The sequence below is a fragment of the Oncorhynchus mykiss genome, chromosome 21 (genome assembly GCF_057628025.1).
Source record: "Oncorhynchus mykiss isolate SJ-2025 chromosome 21, ASM5762802v1, whole genome shotgun sequence".
NCBI classification, from domain to species: Eukaryota; Metazoa; Chordata; class Actinopteri; order Salmoniformes; family Salmonidae; genus Oncorhynchus; species Oncorhynchus mykiss.
Genome location: NC_143042.1, coordinates 31,737,816 through 31,764,969, shown reverse-complemented (window position 1 = coordinate 31,764,969; position 27,154 = coordinate 31,737,816). Strand labels below are relative to the sequence as shown.

General features: G+C 41.2%; 2 pseudogenes across 2 annotated transcripts in view; one reads left to right on the top strand and one right to left on the bottom strand.

The window, feature by feature from the left end:
- Positions 1–9,123, bottom strand: part of LOC149973056 (NLR family CARD domain-containing protein 3-like) — a 31,402-nt pseudogene extending 22,279 nt beyond the window's left edge. Inside the window, exons 1-2 of the transcript XR_016490082.1 lie at positions 9,009–9,123; positions 7,258–7,356 (exon numbers count right to left, since the gene is read on the bottom strand). The product of XR_016490082.1 is annotated as an NLR family CARD domain-containing protein 3-like (transcript). The remainder of the gene's footprint in view (positions 1–7,257; positions 7,357–9,008) is intronic.
- Positions 1–27,154, top strand: part of LOC149973044 (NLR family CARD domain-containing protein 3-like) — a 572,339-nt pseudogene that overhangs the window by 58,953 nt on the left and 486,232 nt on the right. The gene's annotated exons all lie outside the window — the stretch shown is intronic.

Here is a 27,154-nt window from a genome sequence, read left to right as displayed (position 1 = left end):
GTCCAAAGCTGGCATCAATGCAAAGGGTGGCTACTTTGAAGAATCTCAAATACATGATTCCATAGGTGTTATTTCAGAGTTTTGATGTCTTCACTATTACTCTACAATGCAGAAAATAGTAAAAATAAAGAAAAACCATTGAATAAGTAGGTGTGACCAAACTTTTGACTGGTACTTTAAGTATTCAGATCCTTTGGTGTGAGACTTGAAATTGAGCTCAGGTACATCCTGTTTCCATTGATCATCTTTGAGATGTTTCTACAACTTGATTGGAGTCCACCTGTGGTAAATTCAATTGATTGGACATGATTTGGAAAGGCACACATCTGTCTATATAAGGTCCCACCGTTCACAAGGTATGTCTGGGGAAGGGTACCAAAACATTGAAGGTCCCCAAAAACACAGTTGCTTCCATCATTCTTAAATGGAAGAAGTTTGGAACCACCAAGACTCTTCCTAGAGCTGGACGGCCGGCCAAACTGAGCAATCGGGGGAGAAGGGCCTTGGTCAGCGAGGTGACCAACAACCCAATGATCACTCTGACAGAGCTCCAGTGTTCCTCTGTGGAGATGGGAGAACCTTCCAGAAGGACAGCCATCTCTTCTGCACTCCACCAATCAGGCCTTTATGGTAGAGGCCAAATGGAAGCCACACCTCAGTAAAAGGCACATGAAAGCCCGTTTGGAGTTTGCCAAAAGGCACCCAAAGGCCCAGACCATAAGAAACATGATTCTCTGGTCTGATGAAATCAAGATTGAACTCTTTGGCCTGAATGCCAAGCGTCACGTCTGGAGGAAACCTGGCAATATCTCTACGGTGAAGCAAATGTGGTGGCAGCATCATGCTGTGAGCATGTTTTTCAGAGGCAGGGACTGGGAGACTAGTCAGGATCGAGGGAAAGATGAGTGGAGCAAAGTAAAGAGAAATCCTTGATGAAAACCTGCTCTGGACCTCAGACTGGGGCGAAGGTTTACCTTCCAACAGGACAAACACCTTGAACACACCCAAGAAAACGCAGGACACGTCTCTGAATGTCCTTGAGTGGCCCAGTCAAATCCCAGACTTGATCTCAAACATCTCTGGAGAGACTTGAAAATAGCTGTGCAGCAATACTCCCCATCCAACCTGACAGATCTTGAGAGGATCTGCAGAGAAGAATGAATGGGAGAAACTCCTCAAATAGAGATGTGCCAAGTTTGTTGGGTCATACCCAAGAAGAATCAAGGCTGTAATCACTGCCAAAGCGTCGGAATACTTAGGTAAATGTGATATCAGTTTTTATTTTGTAATACATTTTCAAAAATGTATACCCTGTCTTCCCCAGTGATTTTACCCACTATTACCACAACACATAGGTTATAATATGGCCTGTTGTCTGTTTTCCTCAGTGATTTATTTAGTTTATTATAATGTATTGTATTATATTGTATTGTATTGTAATGTATGTATTATGATGTATTGTACTGTAAAAAAAAAGTCATCCAGAGTTGAGGTGGACCATCATTCAAACAAAGAGATGCCTCCTGACCACCAGTGTGTTTGGATATAATGAAGATCAATTCAGTGAAGAAGAACCTCTAGAGTTCTGACCAAAGAGCCCTATAAAGGGTTCTATATATACTGTATACTCAGACAGGCTAACCTCCTAGAAAGGGTTCTATATATATATTCTATATATACTGTATACTCAGACAGGCTAACCTCCTAGAAAGGGTTCTATTTATATATTCTATATATACTGTATACTCAGACAGGCTAACCTCCTATAAAGGGTTCTATATATATATTCTATATATACTGTATACTCAGACAGGCTAACCTCCTAGAAAGGGTTCTATATATATATTCTATATATACTGTATACTCAGACAGGCTAACCTCCTATAAAGGGTTCTATATATACTGTATACTCAGACAGGCTAACCTCATAGAAAGGGTTCTATATATATATTATATATATACTGTATACTCAGACAGGCTAACCTCCTATAAAGGGTTCTATATATACTGTATACTCAGACAGGCTAACCTCCTATAAAGGGTTCTTTATATATTCTATATATACTGTATACTCAGACACTTCCTAACCTCCTATAAAGGGTTCTATATATATTCTATATATACTGTATACTCAGACACTTCCTAACCTCCTATAAAGGGTTCTATATATATTCTATATATACTGTATACTCAGACAGGCTAACCTCCTATAAAGGGTTCTATATATATATTCTATATACAGTGCCTTGCGAAAGTATTCGGCCCCCTTGAACTTTGCGACCTTTTGCCACATTTCAGGCTTCAAACATAAAGATATAAAACTGTATTTTTTGTGAAGAATCAACAACAAGTGGGACACAATCATGAAGTGGAACGACATTTATTGGATATTTCAAACTTTTTTAACAAATCAAAAACTGAAAAATTGGGCGTGCAAAATTATTCAGCCCCTTTACTTTCAGTGCAGCAAACTCTCTCCAGAAGTTCAGTGAGGATCTCTGAATGATCCAATGTTGACCTAAATGACTAATGATGATAAATACAATCCACCTGTGTGTAATCAAGTCTCCGTATAAATGCACCTGCACTGTGATAGTCTCAGAGGTCCGTTAAAAGCGCAGAGAGCATCATGAAGAACAAGGAACACACCAGGCAGGTCCGAGATACTGTTGTGAAGAAGTTAAAAGCCGGATTTGTATACAAAAAGATTTCCCAAGCTTTAAACATCCCAAGGAGCACTGTGCAAGCGATAATATTGAAATGGAAGGAGTATCAGACCACTGCAAATCTACCAAGACCTGGCCGTCCCTCTAAACTTTCAGCTCATACAAGGAGAAGACTGATCAGAGATGCAGCCAAGAGGCCCATGATCACTCTGGATGAACTTTAGAGATCTACAGCTGAGGTGGGAGACTCTGTCCATAGGACAACAATCAGTCGTATATTGCACAAATCTGGCCTTTATGGAAGAGTGGCAAGAAGAAAGCCATTTCTTAAAGCTATCCATAAAAAGTGTAGTTTAAAGTTTGCCACAAGCCACCTGGGAGACACACCAAACATGTGGAAGAAGGTGCTCTGGTCAGATGAAACCAAAATTGAACTTTTTGGCAACAATGCAAAACGTTATGTTTGGCGTAAAGCAACACAGCTCATCACCTTGAACACACCATCCCCACTGTCAAACGTGATGGTGGCAGCATCATGGTTTGGGCCTGCTTTTCTTCAGCAGGGACAGGGAAGATGGTTAAAATTGATGGGAAGATGGATGGAGCCAAATACAGGACCATTCTGGAAGAAAACCTGATGGAGTCTGCAAAAGACCTGAGACTGGGACGGAGATTTGTCTTCCAACAAGACAATGATCCAAAACATAAAGCAAAATCTACAATGGAATGGTTCAAAAATAAACATATCCAGGTGTTAGAATGACCAAGTCAAAGTCCAGACCTGAATCCAATCGAGAATCTGTGGAAAGAACTGAAAACTGCTGTTCACAAATGCCACCATCCAACCTCACTGAGCTCGAGCTGTTTTGCAAGGAGGAATGGGAAAAAATGTCAGTCTCTCGATGTGCAAAACTGATAGAGACATACCCCAAGCGACTTACAGCTGTAATCGCAGCAAAAGGTGGCGCTACAAAGTATTAACTGGGGGCTGAATAACTTTGCACGCCCAATTTTTCAGTTTTTGATTTGTTAAAAAAGTTTGAAATATCCAATAAATGTCGTTCCACTTCATGATTGTGTCCCACTTGTTGTTGATTCTTCACAAAAAAAATACAGTTTTATATCTTTATGTTTGAAGCCTGAAATGTGGCAAAAGGTCGCAAAGTTCAAGGGGGCCGAATACTTTCGCAAGGCACTGTATACTGTATACTCAGACACTTCCTAACCTCCTATAAAGGGTTCTATATATACTGTATACTCAGACACTTCCTAACCTCCTATAAAGGGTTCTATATATATTCTTTATATACTGTATACTCAGACACTTCCAAACTTCCTATAAAGGGTTCTATATATTTTCAAAATATACTGTATACTCAGACACTTCCTAACCTCCTATAAAGGGTTCTATATATATTCTATATATACTGTATACTCAGACACTTCCTAACCTCCTATAAAGGGTTCTATATATATTCTATATATACTGTATACTCAGACACTTCCTAACCTCCTATAAAGGGTTCTATATATATTATATATATACTGTCTACTCAGACAGGTTAACCTCCTATAAAGGGTTCTATATATATTATATATACTCTGTATACTTAGGGTTCTATATTTGACTCATTGCAAACTGGAATCCACATATCCTGAGGCTGCATTCATTGTAGCTGGGGATTTTAAGAAGGCTAAACTGAAAACAAGACTCCCTAAATTGTATCAGCATATCGATTGCGCAACCAGGGCTGGTAAAACCTTGGATCATTGCTATTCTAACTTCCGCGACGCATATAAGGCCCTGCCCCGCCCTCCTTTCGGAAAAGCTGACCACGACTCCATTTTGTTGCTCCCTGCCTACAGACAGAAGCTAAAACAAGAAGCTCCCACGCTGAGGTCTGTTCAACGCTGGTCCGACCAATCTGATTCCACGCTCCAAGACTGCTTCCATCACTGGGATATGTTTCGTATTGCGTCAAACAACAACATTGACGAATACGCTGATTCGGTGAGCGAGTTCATTAGAACGTGCGTTGAAGATGTCGTTCCCATAGCAACGATTAAAACATTCCCAAACCAGAAACCGTGGATTGATGGCAGAATTCGCGTGAAACTGAAAGCCCGAACCACTGCTTTTAATCAGGGCAAGGTGACCGGAAACATGACCGAATACAAACAGTGTAACTATTCCCTCCGCAAGGCAATCAAACAAGCTAAGCGTCAGTATAGAGACAAAGTAGAATCTCAATTCAACGGCTCAGACACAACAGGTATGTGGCAGGGTCTACAGTCAATCACGGATTACAAAAAGAAAACCAGCCCAGTCACGGACCAGGATGCCTTGCTCCCAGGCAGACTTAATAACTTTTTTGCCCGATTTGAGGACAATACAGTGCCACTGACACGGCCCGCAACCAAAACATGCGGACTCTCCTTCACTGCAGCCGAGGTGAGTAAAACATTTAAACGTGTTAACCCTCGCAAGGCTGCAGGCCCAGACGGCATCCCCAGCCGCGCCCTCAGAGCATGCGCAGACCAGCTGGCTGGTGTGTTTACGGACATATTCAATCAGTTCCTATCCCAGTCTGCTGTTCCCACATGCTTCAAGAGGGCCACCATTGTTCATGTTCCCAAGAAAGCTAAGGTAACTGAGCTAAACAACTACCGCCCCGTAGCACTCACTTCCGTCATCATGAAGTGCTTTGAGAGACTAGTCAAGGACCATATCACCTCCACCCTACCTGACACCCTAGACCCACTCCAATTTGCTTACCGCCCAAATAGGTCCACAGACGATGCAATCTCAACAACACTGCACACTGCCCTAACCCATCCCTGGGTCTCGACCCCGCCCTGTGCAACTGGGTACTGGACTTCCTGACTGGCCGCCCCCAGGTGGTGAGGGTAGGTAACAACATCTCCACCCCACTGATCCTCAACACTGGGGCCCCACAAGGGTGCGTTTGAGCCCTCTCCTGTACTCCCTGTACACCCACGACTGCGTGGCCACGCACGCATCCAACTCAATCATCAAGTTTGCGGACGACACAACAGTGGTAGGCTTGATTACCAACAACGACGAGACGGCCTACAGGGAGGAGGTGAGGGCCCTCAGAGTGTGGTGTCAGGAAAATAACCTCACACTCAACGTCAACAAAACTAAGGAGATGATTGTGGACTTCAGGAAACAGCAGAGGTAACACCCCCCTATCCACATCGATGGAATAGTAGTGGAGAGGGTAGTAAGTTTTAAGTTCCTCGGCGTACACATCACAGGCAAACTGAATTGGTCCACCCACACAGACAGCATCGTGAAGAAGGCGCAGCAGCGCCTCTTCAACCTCAGGAGGCGCAGCAGCGCCTCTTCAACCTCAGGAGGCTGAAGAAATTCAGCTTGTCACCAAAAGCACTCACAAACTTCTACAGATGCACAATCGAGAGCATCCTGTCGGGCTGTATCACCACCTGGTACGGAAACTGCTCCGCCCACAACCGTAAGGCTCTCCAGAGGGTAGTGAGGTCTGCACAACGCATCACCAGGGGCAAACTACCTGCCCTCCAGGACACCTACACCACCCGATATCACAGGAAGGCCATAAAGATCATCAAGGACAACAACCACCCGAGCCACTGCCTGTTCAACCCGCTATCATCCAGAAGGCGAGTTCAGTACAGGTGCATCAAAGCTGGGACCGAGAGACTGAAAAACAGCTTCTATCTCAAGGCCATCAGACTGTTAAACAGCCACCACTAACATTGAGTGGCTGCTGCCAACACACTGACTCAACTCCAGCCACTTTAATAATGGGAATTGATGGGAATTTATGTAAAATATATCACTAGCCACTTTAAACAATGCTACTTAATATAATGTTTACATACCCTACATTATTTATCTCATATGTATACGTATATACTGTACTCTATATCATCTACTGCATCTTTATGTAATACAACTATGCCACTTTGTTTACATACTCATCTCATATGTATATACTGTACTCGATACCATCTACTGCATCTTGCCTATGCCGCTCTGTACCATCACTCATTCATATATCTTTATGTACATATTCTTTATCCCTTTACACTTGTGTGTATAAGGTAGTTGTTTTGGAATTGTTAGCTAGATCACTCGTTGGTTATTACTGCAATGTCGGAACTAGAAGCACAAGCATTTCGCTACACTCGCATTAACATCTGCTAACCATGTGTATGTGACAAATAAAATTAGATTTGATTTGATTTGATATATTCTATATATACTGTATACTTAGACACTTTCTTACCTCCTATAAAGGGTTCTATAGTGGTTCTGTATATTAAGGAAGATAGAATCCTTTTGGTTTAAACAGGAGTGAATAGTGTTGATATAACGGTAATCATGTCAAAATTCAGCTTGTAACAAAGATCAGAATTACTCAAAACAACAATGTTATGATAAAATATTAGGCAATAATTAATAGTAGGCTAAATGATTGTGTCTATAGATAATTTCTGATGAAAAATAACAAATCTGAAAAAAATGTGGATTTAACGTTTTAGAAATTAAATCTTTAATAATTCTTAAACAGCATTGTCATCTCACCTCTTAGCTTTGCTGTCATGTTCCCCTGAGAGACTCATTTTAGAGGCAGGGACCCCCTCCTCTCTCTCCCCAGAGAGACTCATTTTAGAGCACTGATCCCTAAACAGAGATACAACATGTTGGTTGTGGTTAACACAGTGACAACTAAACAGAGATCCAACATGTTGGTTGTGGTTAACACAGTGACAACTAAACAGAGATCCAACATGTTGGTTGTGGTTAACACGGTGACAACTAAACAGAGATCCAGCATGTTGGTTGTAGTTAACACAGTGACAACTAAACAGAGATCCAACATGTTGGTTGTGGTTAACACAGTGACAACTAAACAGAGATCCAACATGTTGGTTGTGGTTAACACAGTGACAACTAAACAGAGATCCAACATGTTGGTTGTGGTTAACACAGTGACAACTAAACAGAGATCCAGCATGTTGGTTGTAGTTAACACAGTGACAACTAAACAGAGATCCAGCATGTTGGTTGTAATTAACACAGTGACAACTAAACAGAGATCCAGCATGTTGGTTGTAGTTAACACAGTGACAACTAAACAGAGATCCAACATGTTGGTTGTGGTTAACACAGTGACAACTAAACAGAGATCCAACATGTTGGTTGTGGTTAACACAGTGACAACTAAACAGAGATCCAGCATGTTGGTTGTAGTTAACACAGTGACAACTAAACAGAGATCCAGCATGTTGGTTGTAGTTAACACAGTAACAACTAAACAGAGATCCAACATGTTGGTTGTGGTTAACACAGTAACAACTAAACAGAGATCCAACATGTTGGTTGTGGTTAACACAGTGACAACTCAACAGAGATCCAGCATGTTGGTTGTGGTTAACACAGTGACAACTAAACAGAGATCCAACATGTTGGTTGTGGTTAACACAGTGACAACTAAACAGAGATCCAACATGTTGGTTGTGGTTAACACAGTAATTCTTGAAGGTCATATGTTCTCTTTTATTCATGATCTCTTAGAAATAAAACATTTACTAACGGACCCATCTAAACAGTCAGGTGATTTAATCATCACATGAATATGTAGTCGTGATTTATATTTTTCACCTTTTGTCCATAATAATAATAATAATATAATATAATAATAATAATAATATAATAATAATAATATAATATATAATAATATTAATAATAATAATATAATATAATAATAACAATATAATATATAATAATATGAATAATAATGTCTCACTTTCTCTTTTAATATTTTCTCTCATTCTAGTGTGTTGCTTTGTTCAACAGGTATGATATTATGATGCTGTTACTGAATTCAGTTCATAATATTAATGTTAAGAAAAGTCTGTTCAGTGGTTTCATACCAAATTACACAGGAAGCAGGAGCTCATTGTAATTTAGAAAACAACAAATGTTCTGATATCGACTTACAATTTATACATAAATTTACACACAATTTGTCGACTTACAATTTATACATAAAAAATATACAAATTGTAAAATAACCAGAATATAGGAATATATGAACAACATGTTATTGAATGTGACTTGACTCCACCCAGTTAGCTATATGAACAACATGTTTTAATGTGACTTGACTACACCCAGTTAGCGCCATTTTGTATGATTGAACTGTCACGTAGCTGTCCCAGGTGAAATGGACTGTTAGATCTGAGTGTTTTACTGTCATTCACTATACTAAAATAACACCAGACATTTAATGTCTCTACACACTTTACAATAATTCCTGGGAAGATTCTTACCTTGTAGCCTGAATTCACAACCAGAACATGTCAAGTCAGTGAGATATTTTCCGTTGTGCTGAGAGAGCACCTTCCTGATGACAAGTCTCTCTGTATCTATATTCTAGGTACAGTTGATCTTTGGATGTAATAATATCTGGTCAAAGTCTAGTGACACAACACCATAGTATATCATAACCATAACAGCAGTTGGCCAGTAAAGGCCATGGAATACTATAAAACAGTGTTAGTCAACTAGGTTTGGCTTCGGGACAATTGTTTTCTGAGTTAAAGTCGACTGTCAAGAACATAATTAGCATATAATATTATCACAATTAATAGGCTGAGTTAATGAATAGGCTGAATTAATGAATTGGCTGAGTTAATGAATAGACTGAATTAATGAACAGGCTGAATTAATGAGCAGGCTTAATTAATGAACAAGCTGAATTAATGAACAGGCTGAATTAATGAATAGGCTGAATTAATGAACAGGCTGAATTAATGAACAGGCTGAATTAATGAACAGGCTGAATTAATGAACAGGCTGAATTAATGAATAGGCTGAATTAATGAACAGGCTGAATTAATGAACAGGCTGAATTAATGAATAGGCTGAATTAATGAATAGGCTGAATTAATGAACAGGCTGAATTAATGAATAGGCTGAATTAATGAATAGGCTGAATTAATGACTAGGCTGAATTAATGAACAGGCTGAATTAATGAACAGGCTGAATTAATGAACAGGCTGAATTAATGAATAGGCTGAATTAATGAACAGGCTGAATTAATGAACATGCTGAATTAATGAATAGGCTGAATTAATGAATAGGCTGAATTAATGACTAGGCTGAATTAATGAACAGGCTGAATTAATGACTAGGCTGAATTAATGAATTGGCTACACTACAAATTTAACAACATGTTTAACACATTTGATTAGTACATAATACATTCAGTGACAATAAAATAATTTAGATCTGATTAAGTTCATAAAATCACCAGTATCTCGGTATTATGAATCTTAGCATGATACTTTCAAAGTGTCCTTCCCGCCCCCAGACAGAGGCCTTCCTGCCCCAGAGAGAGGCCTTCCCGCCCCAGACAGAGGCCTTCCCGCCCCAAACAGAGGCCTCCCCGCCCCAGACAGAAGCCTTCCCGCCCCAGACAGAGGTCTCCCCGCCCCAGACAGTGGCCTTCCCGCCCCAGACAGAGGCCTTCCCACCCCCAGACAGTGGCCTTCCTGCCCCAGACAGAGGCCTTCCCGCCCCAGACAGAGGCCTTCCTGCCCCAGACAGAGGCCTTCCTGCCCCAGACAGAGGCCTTCCCGACCCAGACAGAGGCCTTCCTGACCCAGACAGAGGCCTGTTGTTCCCCTGGCTATTGATGAGAGAACTGTTGTTCCCCTGGCTATTGATGAGAGAACTGTTGTTTCCCTGGCTACTGATGAGAGAACTGTTGTTCTCCTGGCTATTGATGAGAGAACTGTTGTTTCCCTGGCTATTGATGAGAGAACTGTTGTTCCCCTGGCTATTGATGAGAGAACTGTTGCATTAAAATAATCCCACGTTACAAACTAAAATGTAGCTGTGATTCCCACGAAAGAACGATGGAGCAACAAGAATTGATTTCTGTCAAGGCTCAGGAGAAGACCCAGATGCAGACAGTTTCGAAGTAGCAACATTTTATTACACAGACAGGGGGGGGGGGACAGAGGGGGGGGGGGGGGGGGGTAAACGACAGGTCAAGGACAGACAGAGGTCAGTAATCCAGAGCAGACTCCGAAAGGTACAGAACGGCAGGCTCAGGCTCAGGGTCAGGGTCAGGCTCAGGCTCAGGCTCAGGGTCAGGTTCAGGGTCAGGGTCAGGGCAGGCAGGCTCAGGGTCAGGGTCAGGGTCAGGGCAGGGCAGGGCAGGGTCAGGGCAGGCAGGCAGGCTCAGGATCAGGGCAGGGCAGGGCAGGCAGGGTCAGGGTCAAGGCAGGGCAGGGCAGGGCAGGCAGGGTCAGGGTCAGGGCAGCGCAGGGCAGGCAGGCTCAGGCTCAGGGTCAGGGTCAGGCAGAATGGTCAAAACCAGGAAAACTAGAAAACAGGAACTGACATGAGCATGGGGAAAACCGCTGGTAGTCAGGCACGCTCAGGGCAGGCAGGCTCAGGGCAGGCAGAATGGTAAAAATGGGAAAACTAGAGAACAGGAACTAGAGAATGACAGGAGCACGGGGAAAACTGCAGGTAGTCTTGACTAAACAAAACGAACTGGCAACAGACAAACAGAGAAGACAGATATAAATACACTGGGGATAATGGGTGACACCTGGAGGGGGGTGGAGACAATCACCAAGACAGGTGAAACAGATCAGGATGTGACACTCGTCTCCTCAGGTTTTAGTCCTTCAATAAAACGGAATGCTACTACGACGTGGCCTTTTGGACAGGCGGATGACAATACCTTGGTAATACCTTGACCATCTATTGATAACAGATAATCAATACCTTGACCATCTATTGATAACAGATAATCAATACCTTGACCATCGATTGATAACAGATAATCAATACCTTGACCTACTATTGATAACAGATAATCAATACATTGACCATCTATTGATAACAAATAATCAATACCTTGACCATCTATTGATAACAGAAAATCAATTCCTTGACCATCTATTGATAACAGATTAAACAGACAGAAAATATGTTAAAGGAAATTCAATCTAAACAAAAAACATTCAGAAATGACAGAAGCTGCTATGCAATTACTCTGTTACCATCCAACAACAGATCATTAGCAACAGAAAAACAGATACGAATACACATTATTATTGTGTTTTTCCACCAAGAATGATCATATAACTGATATGAGTTGACTTGTTCCTATATATATAACCTGTATATTTTTTCATCAGGCCACAGAGGAACCTCCGTTCTAGCAGCAGACTGAAGGTTCCCTCCAGATTGGTCCTCAATCTGTTCCTCTGCAGTCTGTGGAGTGCAGTCTGGAAGAGACTGCTGGTGGGGGACCATCAATCTGTTACTCTGCAGTCTGTGGAGTGCAGTCTGGAAGAGACTGCTGGTGGGGGACCATGAATCTGTTACTCTGCAGTCTGTGGAGTGCAGTCTGGAAGAGACTGCTGATGGGGGACTATCGATCTGTTACTCTGCAGTCTGTGGAGTGCAGTCTGGAAGAGACTGCTGGTGGGGGACTATCGATGGAGGATGCTGTTCTTCCTCCCCATCGTCTTCAGTTTTCTGTAATCAGAAAGGTTCTAAATACTTTAACCAGAGAGATCAATTATACTCATTGATCTAACAATTACACTGTTAAAAACTGAGGAAGTACGTCTCCATCTGCACAAGCTGAAAAACAGCTGTTCCATCTCCACTTTCCTGCTGAGCCCCGATAATAAACCATGGATTAGAGAGGGCAGACAATAATGCATGCAGAAAAATACCCTCTTTGTTTAGTCATTTGAAATGAATAGCATACATTGTAATTGTATGTTGCTGGAGCATTGCAACATATTGCTCTTCCCAGCACAGAGCAGGTTTTTACCTCTCAATGGTGACACTGACATTCCTGCCCCAATTCCTAATGGTGTCCAGTGTTGTTCCTACAACATAACACTGACAGATGTGACAACATTTCTAATCAATACTGGAATGATATGCTTTCCAAGATGGCATAGCAGTTCAGACGTCTTTTGTCCTCGTCTTGTCGTGTCCCGTATATATATATATATATTTACAACTTCTTTCAAATACCTTTTTATATATATTTTTTTATTTTCCATAAACTCATCTTCGAAACACTCTCCCGCCTCACCAATTTATATTTATTTAAAACAAAGTATTATTTACCTCATATCTGTAATCCTCCAAGAAGCTATAATCTATCGCCAGTTTTGTACGGCGCAGCGCAGCACGGCTCGGAGCGGAACATACCGGACCAATTTTTCTCTCCATGTCCCTGGATTTCGGCCGCTGGCTCTGGACATTCATACCTGGATCTCACAGCTAGCTAGCTGCTATCCGTGTGACTATCGGCTTTCGTCGATTCCGGAGCAAACATCAATTATTGTTGATTGTTCCGGAGCTAGCCAGCTGAGGAGTTCCATCAATCACTCCTGGGCTGCAATCGTCTATCCGGACCCGTTTTGCTGCCTACGCGGAGCCCCACCGGGCCTTCACGGCTGGACTTCCGACGTTGTCTACCCGAAGGAGGTATCCGGCTGGGTCCTCCGTCGCGACGTTGCCTGGGCGCCCATCTGCGGCCCGCTAACCGTCAGCTGTCTTATCGGCTGCTATCTGAATAGACAATCGGACAATTTATTTATTTATTTTTATTATTATTATTTTTCTTCTTGGGCCTCTATAACTATATCTATCGTTTTTTTTTGTTGTTGTGTGATTTGGATTAATCCCCTCTACCACACGGAAACCCACTGATCTACTGACGGAACGCAGGAGGTGGCTAATAACAGACCTCCATCCTGTGCTAGCTTGCTACCGATGGCCTGGCTGGCTGTCTAGATCGCCGTGACCCCCAACCAACCTCTCTACTCACTCGACTAAGCATGCCTCTACTTGTCAATATGCCTTGTCCATTGCTGTTCTGGTTAGTGTTTGTTGGCTTATTTCACTGTAGAGCCTCTAGTCCTGCTCAATATACCTTATCCAACCTATTAGTTCCACCACCCACACATGCAATGACATCTCCTGGTTTCAATGATGTTTCTAGAGACAATATCTCTCTCTTCATCACTCAATACCTAGGTTTACCTCCACTGTATTCACATCCTACCATTCCTTTGTCTGTACATTATACCTTGATGCTATTTTATCGCCCCCAGAGACCTCCTTTTACTCTCTGTTCCAGACGTTCTAGACGACCAATTAATATTGCTTTTAGCCGTACCCTTATTCTACTCTTCCTCTGTTCCTCTGGCGATGTAGAGGTGAATCCAGGCCCTGCAGTGCCTAGCTCCACTCCTATTCCCCAGGCGCTCTCTTTTGACGACTTCTGTAACCGTAATAGCCTTGGTTTCATGCATGTTAACATTAGAAGCCTCCTCCCTAAGTTTGTTCTATTCACTGCTTTAGCACACTCTGCCAACCCGGATGTTCTAGCTGTGTCTGAATCCTGGCTTAGGAAGACCACCAAAAATTCAGAAATTTTAATCCCAAACTACAAAATTTTCAGACAAGATAGAACTGCCAAAGGGGGCGGTGTTGCAATCTACTGCAAAGAGGGCCTGCAGAGTTCTGTCCTACTATCCAGGTCTGTACCCAAACAATTTGAACTTCTACTTTTAAAAATCCACCTCTCTAAAAACAAGTCTCTCACCGTTGCCGCCTGCTATAGACCACCCTCTGCCCCCAGCTGTGCTCTGGACACCATATGTGAACTGATTGCCCCCCATCTATCTTCAGAGCTCGTGCTGCTAGGCGACCTAAACTGGAACATGCTTAACACCCCAGCCATCCTACAATCTAAACTTGATGCCCTCAATCTCACACAAATGATCAATGAACCTACCAGGTACCTCCCCAAAGCCTTAGACACAGGCACCCTCATAGATATCATCCTAACCAACTTGCCCTCTAAATACACCTCTGCTGTCTTCAACCAAGATCTCAGCGAACACTGCCTCATTGCCTGCATCCGTAATGGGTCAGCGGTCAAACGACCTCCACTCATCACTGTCAAACGCTCCCTGAAACACTTCAGCGAGCAGGCCTTTCTAATCGACCTGGCCGGGGTATCCTGGAAGGATTTTGATCTCATCCCGTCAGTAGAGGATGCCCTGATATATATTTTTTTAAATGCCTTCCTAACCATCTTAAATAAACATGCCCCATTCAAGAAATTTAGAACCAGGAACAGATATAGCCCTTGGTTCTCCACAGACGTGACTGCCCTTAACCAACACAAAAACATCCTATGTCGTTCTGCATTAGCATCGAACAGCCCCCGTGATATGCAGCTGTTCAGGGAAGCTAGAAACCATTATACACAGGCAGTTAGAAAAGCCAAGGCTAGCTTTTTCAAGCAGAAATTTGCTTCCTGCAACACGAACTCAAAAAAGTTTTGGGACACTGTAAAGTCCATGGAGAATAACAACACCTCCTCCCAGCTGCCCACTGCACTGAAGATAGGAAACACTGTCACCACTGATAAATCCACCATAATTGAGAATTTCAATAAGCATTTTTCTACGGCTGGCCATGCTTTCCACCTGGCTACTCCTACCCCGGTCAACAGCACTGCACCCCCCACAGCAACTCGCCCAAGCCTTCCCCATTTCTCCTTCTCCCAAATCCGTTCAGCTGATGTTCTGAAAGAGCTGCAAAATCTGGACCCCTACAAATCAGCCGGGCTAGACAATCTGGACCCTTTCTTTCTAAAATTATCTGCCGAAATTGTTGCCACCCCTATTACTAGCCTGTTCAACCTCTCTTTCGTGTCGTCTGAGATTCCCAAAGATTGGAAAGCAGCTGCGGTCATCCCCCTCTTCAAAGGGAGGGACACTCTTGACCCAAACTGCTACAGACCTATATCTATCCTACCATCCCTTTCTAAGGTCTTCGAAAGCCAAGTCAACAAACAGATTACCGACCATTTCGAATCTCACCATACCTTCTCTACTATGCTATCTGGTTTCAGAGCTGGTCGTGGGTGCACCTCAGCCACGCTCAAGGTCCTAAACGATATCTTAACCGCCATCGATAAGAAACATTACTGTGCAGCCGTATTCATAGATCTGGCCAAGGCTTTCGACTCTGTCAATCACCACATCCTCATCGGCAGACTCGACAGCCTTGGTTTCTCAAATGATTGCCTCGCCTGGTTCACCAACTACTTCTCTGATAGAGTTCAGTGTGTCAAATCGGGGGGTCTGCTGTCCGGACCTCTGGCAGTCTCTATGGGGGTGCCACAGGGTTCAATTCTTGGACCAACTCTCTTCTCTGTATACATCAATGAGGTCGCTCTTGCTGCTGGTGAGTCTCTGATCCACCTCTACGCAGACGACACCATTCTGTATACGTCTGGCCCTTCATTGGACACTGTCTTAACAACCCTCCAGGCAAGCTTCAATGCCATACAACTCTCCTTCCGTGGCCTCCAATTGCTCTTAAATTCAAGTAAAACTAAATGCATGCTCTTCAACAGATCGCTATCTGCACCTGCCTGCCTGTCCAACATCACTACTCTGGACGGCTCTGACTTAGAATACGTGGACAACTACAAATACTTAGGTGTCTGGTTAGACTGTAAACTCTCCTTCCAGACCCATATCAAACATCTCCAATCCAAATTAAATCTAGAATTGGCTTCCTATTTCGCAACAAAGCATCCTTCACTCATGCTGCCAAACATACCCTTGTAAAACTGACCATCCTACCAATCCTCGACTTTGGCGATGTCATTTACAAAATAGCCTCCAATACCCTACTCAACAAATTGGATGCAGTCTATCACAGTGCAATCCGTTTTGTCACCAAAGCCCCATATACTACCCACCATTGTGACCTGTACGCTCTCGTTGGCTGGCCCTCGCTTCATACTCATCGCCAAACCCACTGGCTCCATGTCATCTACAAGACCCTGCTAGGTAAAGTCCCCCCTTATCTCAGCTCGCTGGTCACCATAGCATCTCCCACCTGTAGCACACGCTCCAGCAGGTATATCTCTCTAGTCACCCCCAAAACCAATTATTTCTTTGGCCGCCTCTCCTTCTAGTTCTCTGCTGCCAATGACTGGAACGAATTACAAAAATCTCTGAAACTGGAAACACTTATCTCCCTCACTAGCTTTAAGCACCAACTGTCAGAGCAGCTCACAGATTACTGCACCTGTACATAGCCCACCTATAATTTAGCCCAAACAACTACCTCTTTCCCTACTGTATTTAATTAATTAATTTATTTTGCTCCTTTGCACCCCATTATTTTTATTTCTACTTTGCACATTCTTCCATTGCAAATCTACCATTCCAGTGTTTTACTTGCTATATTGTATTTACTTTGCCACCATGGCCTTTTTTTGCCTTTACCTCCCTTATCTCACCTCATTTGCTCACATCGTATATAGACTTGTTTATACTGTATTATTGACTGTATGTTTGTTTTACTCCATGTGTAACTCTGTTTCCTTGTATGTGTCGAACTGCTTTGCTTTATCTTGGCCAGGTCGCAATTGTAAATGAGAACTTGTTCTCAACTTGCCTACCTGGTTAAATAAAGGTGAAATAAATAAATAAATAAATAAATACAAGATTATTGATGCAATGGTTTACATGGAAGAGACTGTTTCTGCCATTTCTCTTTCTGCTTCTGTTGAACTTCTGTTGTTGGGAAAACCTCTGTGGCAGAGAGTCCACTACAACAGAACAACAGGACATCACTAGAGTCCACTACGACAGAACAACAGGACATGTTAGGAACATCACTAGAGTCCACTACAACAGAACAACAGGACATGTTAGGAACATCACTAGAGTCAACTACAACAGGACATGTTAGAAACATCACTAGAGTCCACTACAACAGAACAACATGACATGTTAGGAACATCACTAGAGTCCACTACAACAGAACAACAGGACATGTTAGGAACATCACTAGAGTCAACTACAACAGAACAACAGGACATGTTAGAAACATCACTAGAGTCCACTACAACAGAACAACATGACATGTTAGGAACATCACTAGAGTCCACTACAACAGAACAACAGAACATGTTAGGAACATCACTAGAGTCCACTACAACAGGACATGTTAGGAACATCACTAGAGTCCACTACAACAGTACAACAGGACATGTTAGGAACATCACTAGAGTCCACTACAACAGAACAACAGGACATGTTAGGAACATCACTAGAGTCCACTACAACAGAACAACAGGACATGTCAGGAACATCACTAGAGTCCACTACAACAGGACATGTTAGGAACATCACTAGAGTCCACTACAACAGAACAACAGGACATGTTAGGAACATCACTAGAGTCCACTACAACAGAACAACAGAACATGTTAGGAACATCACTAGAGTACACTACAACAGAACATGTTAGGAACATCACTAGAGTCCACTACAACATAACAACAGAACATGTTAGGAACATCACTAGAGTACACTACAACAGAACAACATCAACATAACATGTTAGGAACATCACTAGAGTCCACTACAACAGAACAACAGAACATGTTAGGAACATCACTAGAGTCCACTACAACAGAACAACAGAACATGTTAGGAACATCACTAGAGTCCACTACAGAACAGAACAAAAGGACATGTTAAAATCAAATCAAATTTATTTGTCACATACACATGGTTAGCAGATGTTAATGCGAGTGTAGTGAAATGCTTGTCCTTCTAGTTCCGACAATGCAGTAATAACCAACGAGTAATCTAACTAACAATTCCAAAACTACTACCTTATACACACAAGTGTAAAGGGATAAAGAATATGTACATAAAGATATATGAATGAGTGATGGTACAGAGCGGCATAGGCAAGATGCAGCAGATGGTATCGAGTACAGTACATACATATGAGATGAGTATGTAAACAAAGTGGCATAGTTTAAAGTGGCTAGTGATACATGTATTACATAAAGATGCAATAGATGATATAGAGTACAGTATATACGTATACATACGAGATAAATAATGTAGGGTATGTAAACATTATATTGAGTAGCATTGTTTAAAGTGGCTAGTGATATATTTTACATCAATTCCCATAGAATTCCCATTATTAAAGTGGCTGGAGTTGAGTCAGTGTGTTGGCAGCAGCCACTCAATGTTAGTGGTGGCTGTTTAACAGTCTGATGGCCTTGAGATAGAAGCTGTTTTTCAGTCTCTCGGTCCCAGCTTTGATGCACCTGTACTGACCTCGTCTTCTGGATGATAGCGGGGTGAACAGGCAGTGGCTCGGGTGGTTGTTGTCCTTGATGATCTTTATGGCCTTTCTGTGACATCGAGTGGTGTAGGTGTCCTGGAGGGCAGGTAGTTTTCCCCCGGTGATGCGTTGTGCAGACCTCACTACCCTCTGGAGAGCCTTACGGTTGTGGGCGGAGCAGTTGCCGTACCAGGCGGTGATACAGCCCAACAGGATGCTCTCGATTGTGCATCTGTAGAAGTTTGTGAATGCTTTTGGTGACAAGCCAAATTTCTTCAGCCTCCTGAGGTTGAAGAGGCGCTGCTGCGCCTTCTTCACGATCCTGTCTGTGTGGGTGGACCAATTCAGTTTGTCTGTGATGTGTACGCCGAGGATCTTAAAACTTACTACCCTCTCCACTACTGTTCCATCGATGTGGATAGGGGGGTGTTCCCTCTGCTGTTTCCTGAAGTCCTCAATAATCTCCTTAGTTTTGTTGACGTTGAGTGTGAGGTTATTTTCTTGACACCACACTCCGAGGGCCCTCACCTCCTCCCTGTAGGCCGTCTCGTCGTTGTTGGTAATCAAGCCTACCACTGTTGTGTCGTCCGCAAACTTGATGATTGAATTGGAGGCGTGCGTGGCCACGCAGTCGTGGGTGAACAGGGAGTACAGGATAGGGCTCAGAACGCCCCCTTGTGGGGCCCCAGTGATGAGGATCAGTGGGGTGGAGATGTTGTTACCTACCCTCACCACCTGGGGGTGGCCCGTCAGGAAGTCCAGTACCCAGTTGCACATGGCGGGGTCGAGACCCAGGGTCTCGAACTTGATGACGAGTTTGGAGGGTACTATGGTGTGAAATGCTGAGCTGTAGTCGATGAACAACATTCTCACATAGGTATTCCTCTTGTCCAGATGGGTTAGGGCAGTGTGCAGTGTGGTTGAGATTGCATCGTCTGTGGACCTATTTGGGCGGTAAGCAAATTGGAGTGGGTCTAGGGTGTCAGGTAGGGTGGAGGTTATATGGTCCTTGACTAGTCTCTCAAAGCACTTCATGATGACAGTAATGAGTGCTACGGGGCGGTAGTCGTTTAGTTCAGTTACCTTAGCTTTCTTGGGAACAGGAACAATGGTGGCCCTCTTGAAGCATGTGGGAACAGCAGACTGGAATAGGGATCGATTGAATATGTCCGTAAACACACCAGCCAGCTGGTCTGCGCATGCTCTGAGGGCGCGGCTGGGGATGCCGTCTGGGCCTGCAGCCTTGCGAGGGTTAACACGTTTAAATGTTTTACTCACCTCGGCTGCAGTGAAGGAGAGTCCGCATGTTTTGGTTGCGGGCCGTGTCAATGGCACTGTATTGTCCTCAAAGCGGGCAAAAAAGTTATTTAGTCTGCCTGGGAGCAAGGCATCCTGGTCCGTGACTTGGCTGGTTTTCTTTTTGTAATCCGTGATTGACTGTAGACCCTGCCACATACCTCTTGTGTCTGAGCCGTTGAATTGCGATTCTACTTTGTCTCTATACTGACGCTTAGCTTGTTTGATTGATTGCCTTGCAAAAGCTACACTGTTTGTATTCGGTCATGTTTCCGGTCACCTTGCCCTGTTTAAAAGCAGTGGTTTGCGCTTTCAGTTTCACGCGAATGCTGCCATCAATCCACGGTTTCTGGTTTGGGAATGTTTTAATCGTTGCTATGGGAACGACATCTTCAACGCACGTTCTAATGAACTCACTCACCGAATCAGCGTATTCGTCACTGTTGTTGTCTGACGCAATACGAAACATATCCCAGTCCACGTGATGGAAGCAGTCTTTCTAGTGTGGAATCAGATTGGTCGGACCAGCGTTGAACAGACCTCAGCGTGGGAGCTTCTTGTTTTAGCTTCTGTCCATAGGCTGGGAGCAACAAAATGGAGTCGTGGTCAGCTTTTCCAAAAGGAGTGCGGGGGAGGGCCTTATATGCGTCGCGGAAGTTAGAATAGCAATGATCCAAGGTTTTACCATTCCTGGTTGCGCAATTGATATGCTGGTACAATTTAGGGAGTATTGTTTTCAGATTAGCCTTGTTAAAATCCCCAGCTACAATGAATGCAGCCTCAGGATATATGGATTCCAGTTTGCAAAGAGTCAAATAAAGTTCGTTCAGAGCCATCGATGTGTCTGCTTGGGGGGGAATATATACGGCTGTGATTATAATCGAAGAGATTTCCCTTGGTAGATAATGCAATCGACATTTGATTGTGAGGAATTCTATGCCTAACTAGTCTGTATATATAAAGTTCTGTGTGGGTCCATCTACTGGGAGTTGGTTAACTAGTTTGTATATATAATGTTCTGAGTGGGTCCATCTACTGGGAGGTGGTTAACTAGTCTGTATATATAAAGTTCTGAGTGGGTCCATCTTTTGGGAGATGGTTAACTAGTCTGTATATATAATGTTCTGAGTGGGATCCATCTATTGGGAGATGGTTAACTAGTCTGTATATATAAAGTTCTGAGTGGGTCCATCTATTGGGAGATGGTTAACTAGTCTGTATATATAATGTTCTGAGTGGTTCCATCTACTGGGAGGTGGTTAACTAGTCTGTATATATAAAGTTCTGAGTGGGTCCATCTTTTGGGAGATGGTTAACTAGTCTGTATATATAATGTTCTGAGTGGGATCCATCTATTGGGAGATGGTTAACTAGTCTGTATATATAAAGTTCTGAGTGGGTCCATCTATTGGGAGATGGTTAACTAGTCTGTATATATAATGTTCTGAGTGGGTCCATCTACTGGGAGGTGGTTAACTAGTCTGTATATATAAAGTTCTGAGTGGGTCCATATATTGGGAGATGCCTAACTAGTCTGTGTATATAAAGTTCTGAGTGGGTCCATCTATTGGGAGATGGTTAACTAGTCTCTATATATAATGTTCTGAGTGGGATCCATCTATTGGGAGATGGTTAACTAGTCTGTATATATAAAGTTCTGAGTGGGTCCATCTATTGGGAGATGGTTAACTAGTCTGTATATATAAAGTTCTGAGTGGGTCCATCTATTGGGAGATGGTTAACTAGTCTGTATATATAATGTTCTGAGTGGGTCCATCTACTGGGAGGTGGTTAACTAGTCTGTATATATAAAGTTCTGAGTGGGTCCATATATTGGGAGATGCCTAACTAGTCTGTGTATATAAAGTTCTGAGTGGGTCCATCTATTGGGAGATGGTTAACTAGTCTCTATATATAATGTTCTGAGTAGGTCCATCTATTGGGAGATGGTTAACTAGTCTGTATATATAATGTTCTGAGTGGGTCCATCAATTGGGAGATGCCTAACTGATTCATATGAATACCAGTCCAGACATTTGCTGTAAAAGTTGATTAAAAAAAACACAAGCATGTAACTGTAGCTATGTGGTCTTTACTTGAGTGTGTTTCAGCAGGGTGAGGTCAGAGAGATGCTTCCAAGTCACTATTTTTCTGAGCTCATAAAATCCTTTACCCAATCTGATGGGATGGATGTTCAACCCCATTAAAATGACCATAAGGTCTATATAGAACCTTTAAGTTAAGACCTCACAGATCTGTTCATGGCAAAACAGTTCAATGAATGATACTAATTGATTCTTGAAGAATATAACTTATAAATCATGAGCCTCATCTTGAGGAGTCACCTGTGACAGTATTCATAAAGAGTAGGAGAGCTGATCTAGGATCAGTTTAGCCTTTTAGATCATAATGAATCAGATTACATGGAGAGGAGGACCTGATCCTAGATCATAATGAATCAGATTACATGGAGAGGGGGGACCTGATCCTAGATCATAATGAATCAGATTACATGGAGAGGGGGGACCTGATCCTAGATCATAATTAATCAGATTACATGGAGAGGGCGACCTGATCCTAGATCATAATGAATCAGATTACATGGAGAGGATTACATGGAGAGGAGGGACCTGATCCTAGATCATAATGAATCAGATTACATGGAGAGGAGGGACCTGATCCTAGATCATAACGAATCAGATTACATGGAGGGGGGACCAGATCCTAGATCATAATGAATCAGATTACTTGGAGAGGGGGGACCTGATTCTAGATCAGTACTCCAACTCTGGGACACTGCCTGTATGAAACCGAACTCATAGTTGTAAAGTCTAGTTACGGCAGTGTAGCCTGGTGTTCAGAGCGTTGGACTAGTAACCGGAAGGTTGCAAGTTCAAACCCCCGAGCTGACAAGGTACAAATCTGTCATTCTCCCCCTAGACAGGCAGTTAACCCACTGTTCCTAGGCTGTCATTGAAAATAAGAATTTGTTCTTAACTGACTTGCCTGGTTAAATAAAGGTATAAAAAAATGTTCTTCATAGACCTTGTGGTCATTTTAATGGGGTTGAACATCCATCCCATCAGGTAAAAAAATACAGCATGTGTTTACTGCCATCTAGGGGAAGATACCAATAAAACACTTTATTATCAGGGTGGGGAGGCGGCTGAGCTGAAACAGATCACATAGTTGGAAAGTCTAGTTACAGCCGGTGTTTACTGCCATCTAGTGGAAGATACCAATATAACACTTTATTATCAGGGTGAGGAGACAGCTGAGCTGAAACAGAAAGTAAAGTTGTTGTTTTGTTCGGGATCCATTTTGAGACGACAGAGCAGAAAACACTACATGGAGATGACTGACAAATAAAGTAGGTATTTCTGAACAATAATCTATTCTAATGAACAGAGTAAGAGAATGAATACCTGGAATGAGATATTACTAGTTATAATAATAATCTATTCTAATGGACACAGTAAGAGAATTAATACCTGGAATGAGATATTACTAGTTATAATAATAATCTATTCTAATGAACAGAGTAAGATAATGAATACCTGGAATGAGATACTACCAGTTATAATAATAATCTATTCTAATGAACAGAGTAAGAGAATGAATACCTGGAATGAGATATTACTAGTTATAATAATAATCTATTCTAATGAACAGAGTAAGATAATGAATACCTGGAATGAGACATTACTAGTTATAATAATAATCTATTCTAATGGACAGAGTAAGATAATGAATACCTGGAATGAGACATTACTAGTTATAATACTAATCTATTCTAATGAACAGAGTAAGAGAATGAATACCTGGAATGAGATATTACTAGTTATAATAATAATCTATTCTAATGGACACAGTAAGAGAATTAATACCTGGAATGAGATATTACTAGTTATAATAATAATCTATTCTAATGAACAGAGTAAGATAATGAATACCTGGAATGAGATACTACCAGTTATAATAATAATCTATTCTAATGAACAGAGTAAGAGAATGAATACCTGGAATGAGATATTACTAGTTATAATAATAATCTATTCTAATGAACAGAGTAAGATAATGAATACCTGGAATGAGACATTACTAGTTATAATAATAATCTATTCTAATGGACAGAGTAAGATAATGAATACCTGGAATGAGACATTACTAGTTATAATACTAATCTATTCTAATGAACAGAGTAAGATAATGAATACCTGGAATGAGACATTACTAGTTATAATAATAATCTATTCTAATGAACAGAGTAAGATAATGAATACCTGGAATGAGATATTACTAGTTATAATAATAATCTATTCTAATGAACAGAGTAAGATAATGAATACCTGGAATGAGATACTACCAGTTATAATAATAATCTATTCTAATGAACAGAGTAAAAGAATGAATACCTGGAATGAGATATTACTAGTTATAATAATAATCTATTCTAATGGACACAGTAAGATAATGAATACCTGGAATGAGATATTACTAGTTATAATAATAATCTATTCTAATGGACAGAATACGTGAATGAATACCTGGAATGAGATATTACTAGTTATAATAATAATCTATTCTAATGAACAGAGTAAGAGAATGAATACCTGGAATGAGACATTACTAGTTATAATAATAATCTATTCTAATGAACAGAGTAAGATAATGAATACCTGGAATGAGACATTACTAGTTATAATAATAATCTATTCTAATGGACAGAGTAAGAGAATGAATACCTGGAATGAGATATTACTAGTTATAATAATAATCTATTCTAATGAACAGAGTAAGATAATGAATACCTGGAATGAGATACTACCAGTTATAATAATAATCTATTCTAATGAACAGAGTAAGAGAATGAATACCTGGAATGAGATATTACTAGTTATAATAATAATCTATTCTAATGAACAGAGTAAGATAATGAATACCTGGAATGAGACATTACTAGTTATAATAATAATCTATTCTAATGGACAGAGTAAGATAATGAATACCTGGAATGAGACATTACTAGTTATAATAATAATCTATTCTAATGAACAGAGTAAGATAATGAATACCTGGAATGAGACATTACTAGTTATAATAATAATCTATTCTAATGAACAGAGTAAGATAATGAATACCTGGAATGAGATATTGCTAGTTATAATAATAATCTATTCTAATGGACACAGTAAGATAATGAATACCTGGAATGAGATATTACTAGTTATAATAATAATATATTCTAATGGACAGAGTAAGAGAATGAATACCTGGAATGAGATATTACTAGTTATAATAATAATCTATTCTAATGGACAGAGTAAGAGAATGAATACCTGGAATGAGATATTACTATTTAGTAGAACTGCTACTTGAGCTGAGTTGCTGACAGACAGCAGTTTTCAAAGTGTAAACTAATCAGTAGTCCTACATGTTATCAGTCACACGCCTGGTAAAGATGGTGGAGGAGCTTTTCAATGAAATGGTTTTATGTTTATCTTAGAGTTTCTCAATACTTTTGTTCTTACCAGCACTTACACACCTGATTCAACTAATCATCACATATTTTAAGACAGTTTAATATTTGAGGCATACAAATGAACATTCTCAAATTAAAACCTTTTTGGTTTGTAGGACTGCTTACAATTATTAAAGTCCTACAGTAACATTTTGGAGGAAAACAACACAGCTAAACTTGGTTTCGAGTAAATTATATGTTTATCAAAAATAATGTAAGAGAGATGTCTTGAAGAAACGCGTCTGGGATTAGAACTCTGTGTCTCTGCAACAGTGGGAGGTTTGTTTTGCATGGCCCGGTGCTACAGGTGGGTGGACCAATGGTCCAATTATTTTAAGGACCAATGGAATGGTGTAAAATGTGCAAACTCTGCTCCCCCGGGGAGCCGGGCAATGCAAAACGAATTCACCCAGTGACCGTTACTTTTCTGTCCTTGAAATGTAATTAAGTATTAAAAGTAAAAAGTAAAGTAGCACAATGTTCATGTTATTTTAATTTATGGATAGCCAGGGTCACACTCCAACACTCAGATATCATTTAAAAACAAAGCATTTGTGTTTAGTGAGTCTGCCAGGTCATAGTCAGTAGGGAGGACCAGGGATGTTCTCTGTTTAGTGAGTCTGCCAGATCAGAGGCAGTAGGGATGACCAGGGATTTTCTCTTGATAAGTGCGTGAATTGGACCATTTTCTGTCCTGCTAAGCATTCAAAATGTAAGGAGTACTTTTGGGTGTCAGGGAAAATGTACAGAGTAAAAAGTACATCATTTTCTTTATGAATGTAGTGAAGTAAAAGTTGTTAAAAATATAAATATTAAAGTAAAGGACAGATTCCCCCAAAACTACTTAAGTAGTACTTTAAAGTATTTTACTGAAGTACTTTACACCACTGCATTAGAAGACAGATAAATGTGTTGATTTGAAGGAAAGACGGGCAGATTCTGGTAGGTAGGCTACGAACTATTATAAAGTTAGGTCGTCGTCAGACATTCAACAGTCACAGCAGGTTTGAGCTACAGTATGATCACTAATCATGCCGACCAACCTGATGGTCTCTGTTGGAAATGTTGTGAAAAGTATCTGGCCTCGGCTATAAATATCTGACCTTACTCATCTAATATGTATATACTGTATTCTATACTATTCTACTGTATCTTAGTCTATGCATTACTCATCTCATATGTATATACTGTATTCTTTACTATTCTACTGTATCTTAGTCTATTCATTACTAATCTCATATGAATATACTGTATTCTATACTATTCTACTGTATCTTAGTCTATGTATTACTCATCTCATATGTATATACTGTATTCTACACTATTCTACTGTATCTTAGTCTTTGCCGCTCAAACATTGTGACCAATATCATTTGATTTGATTTAGATTAGGCTACATACACTACATTACCAAAAGTATGTGG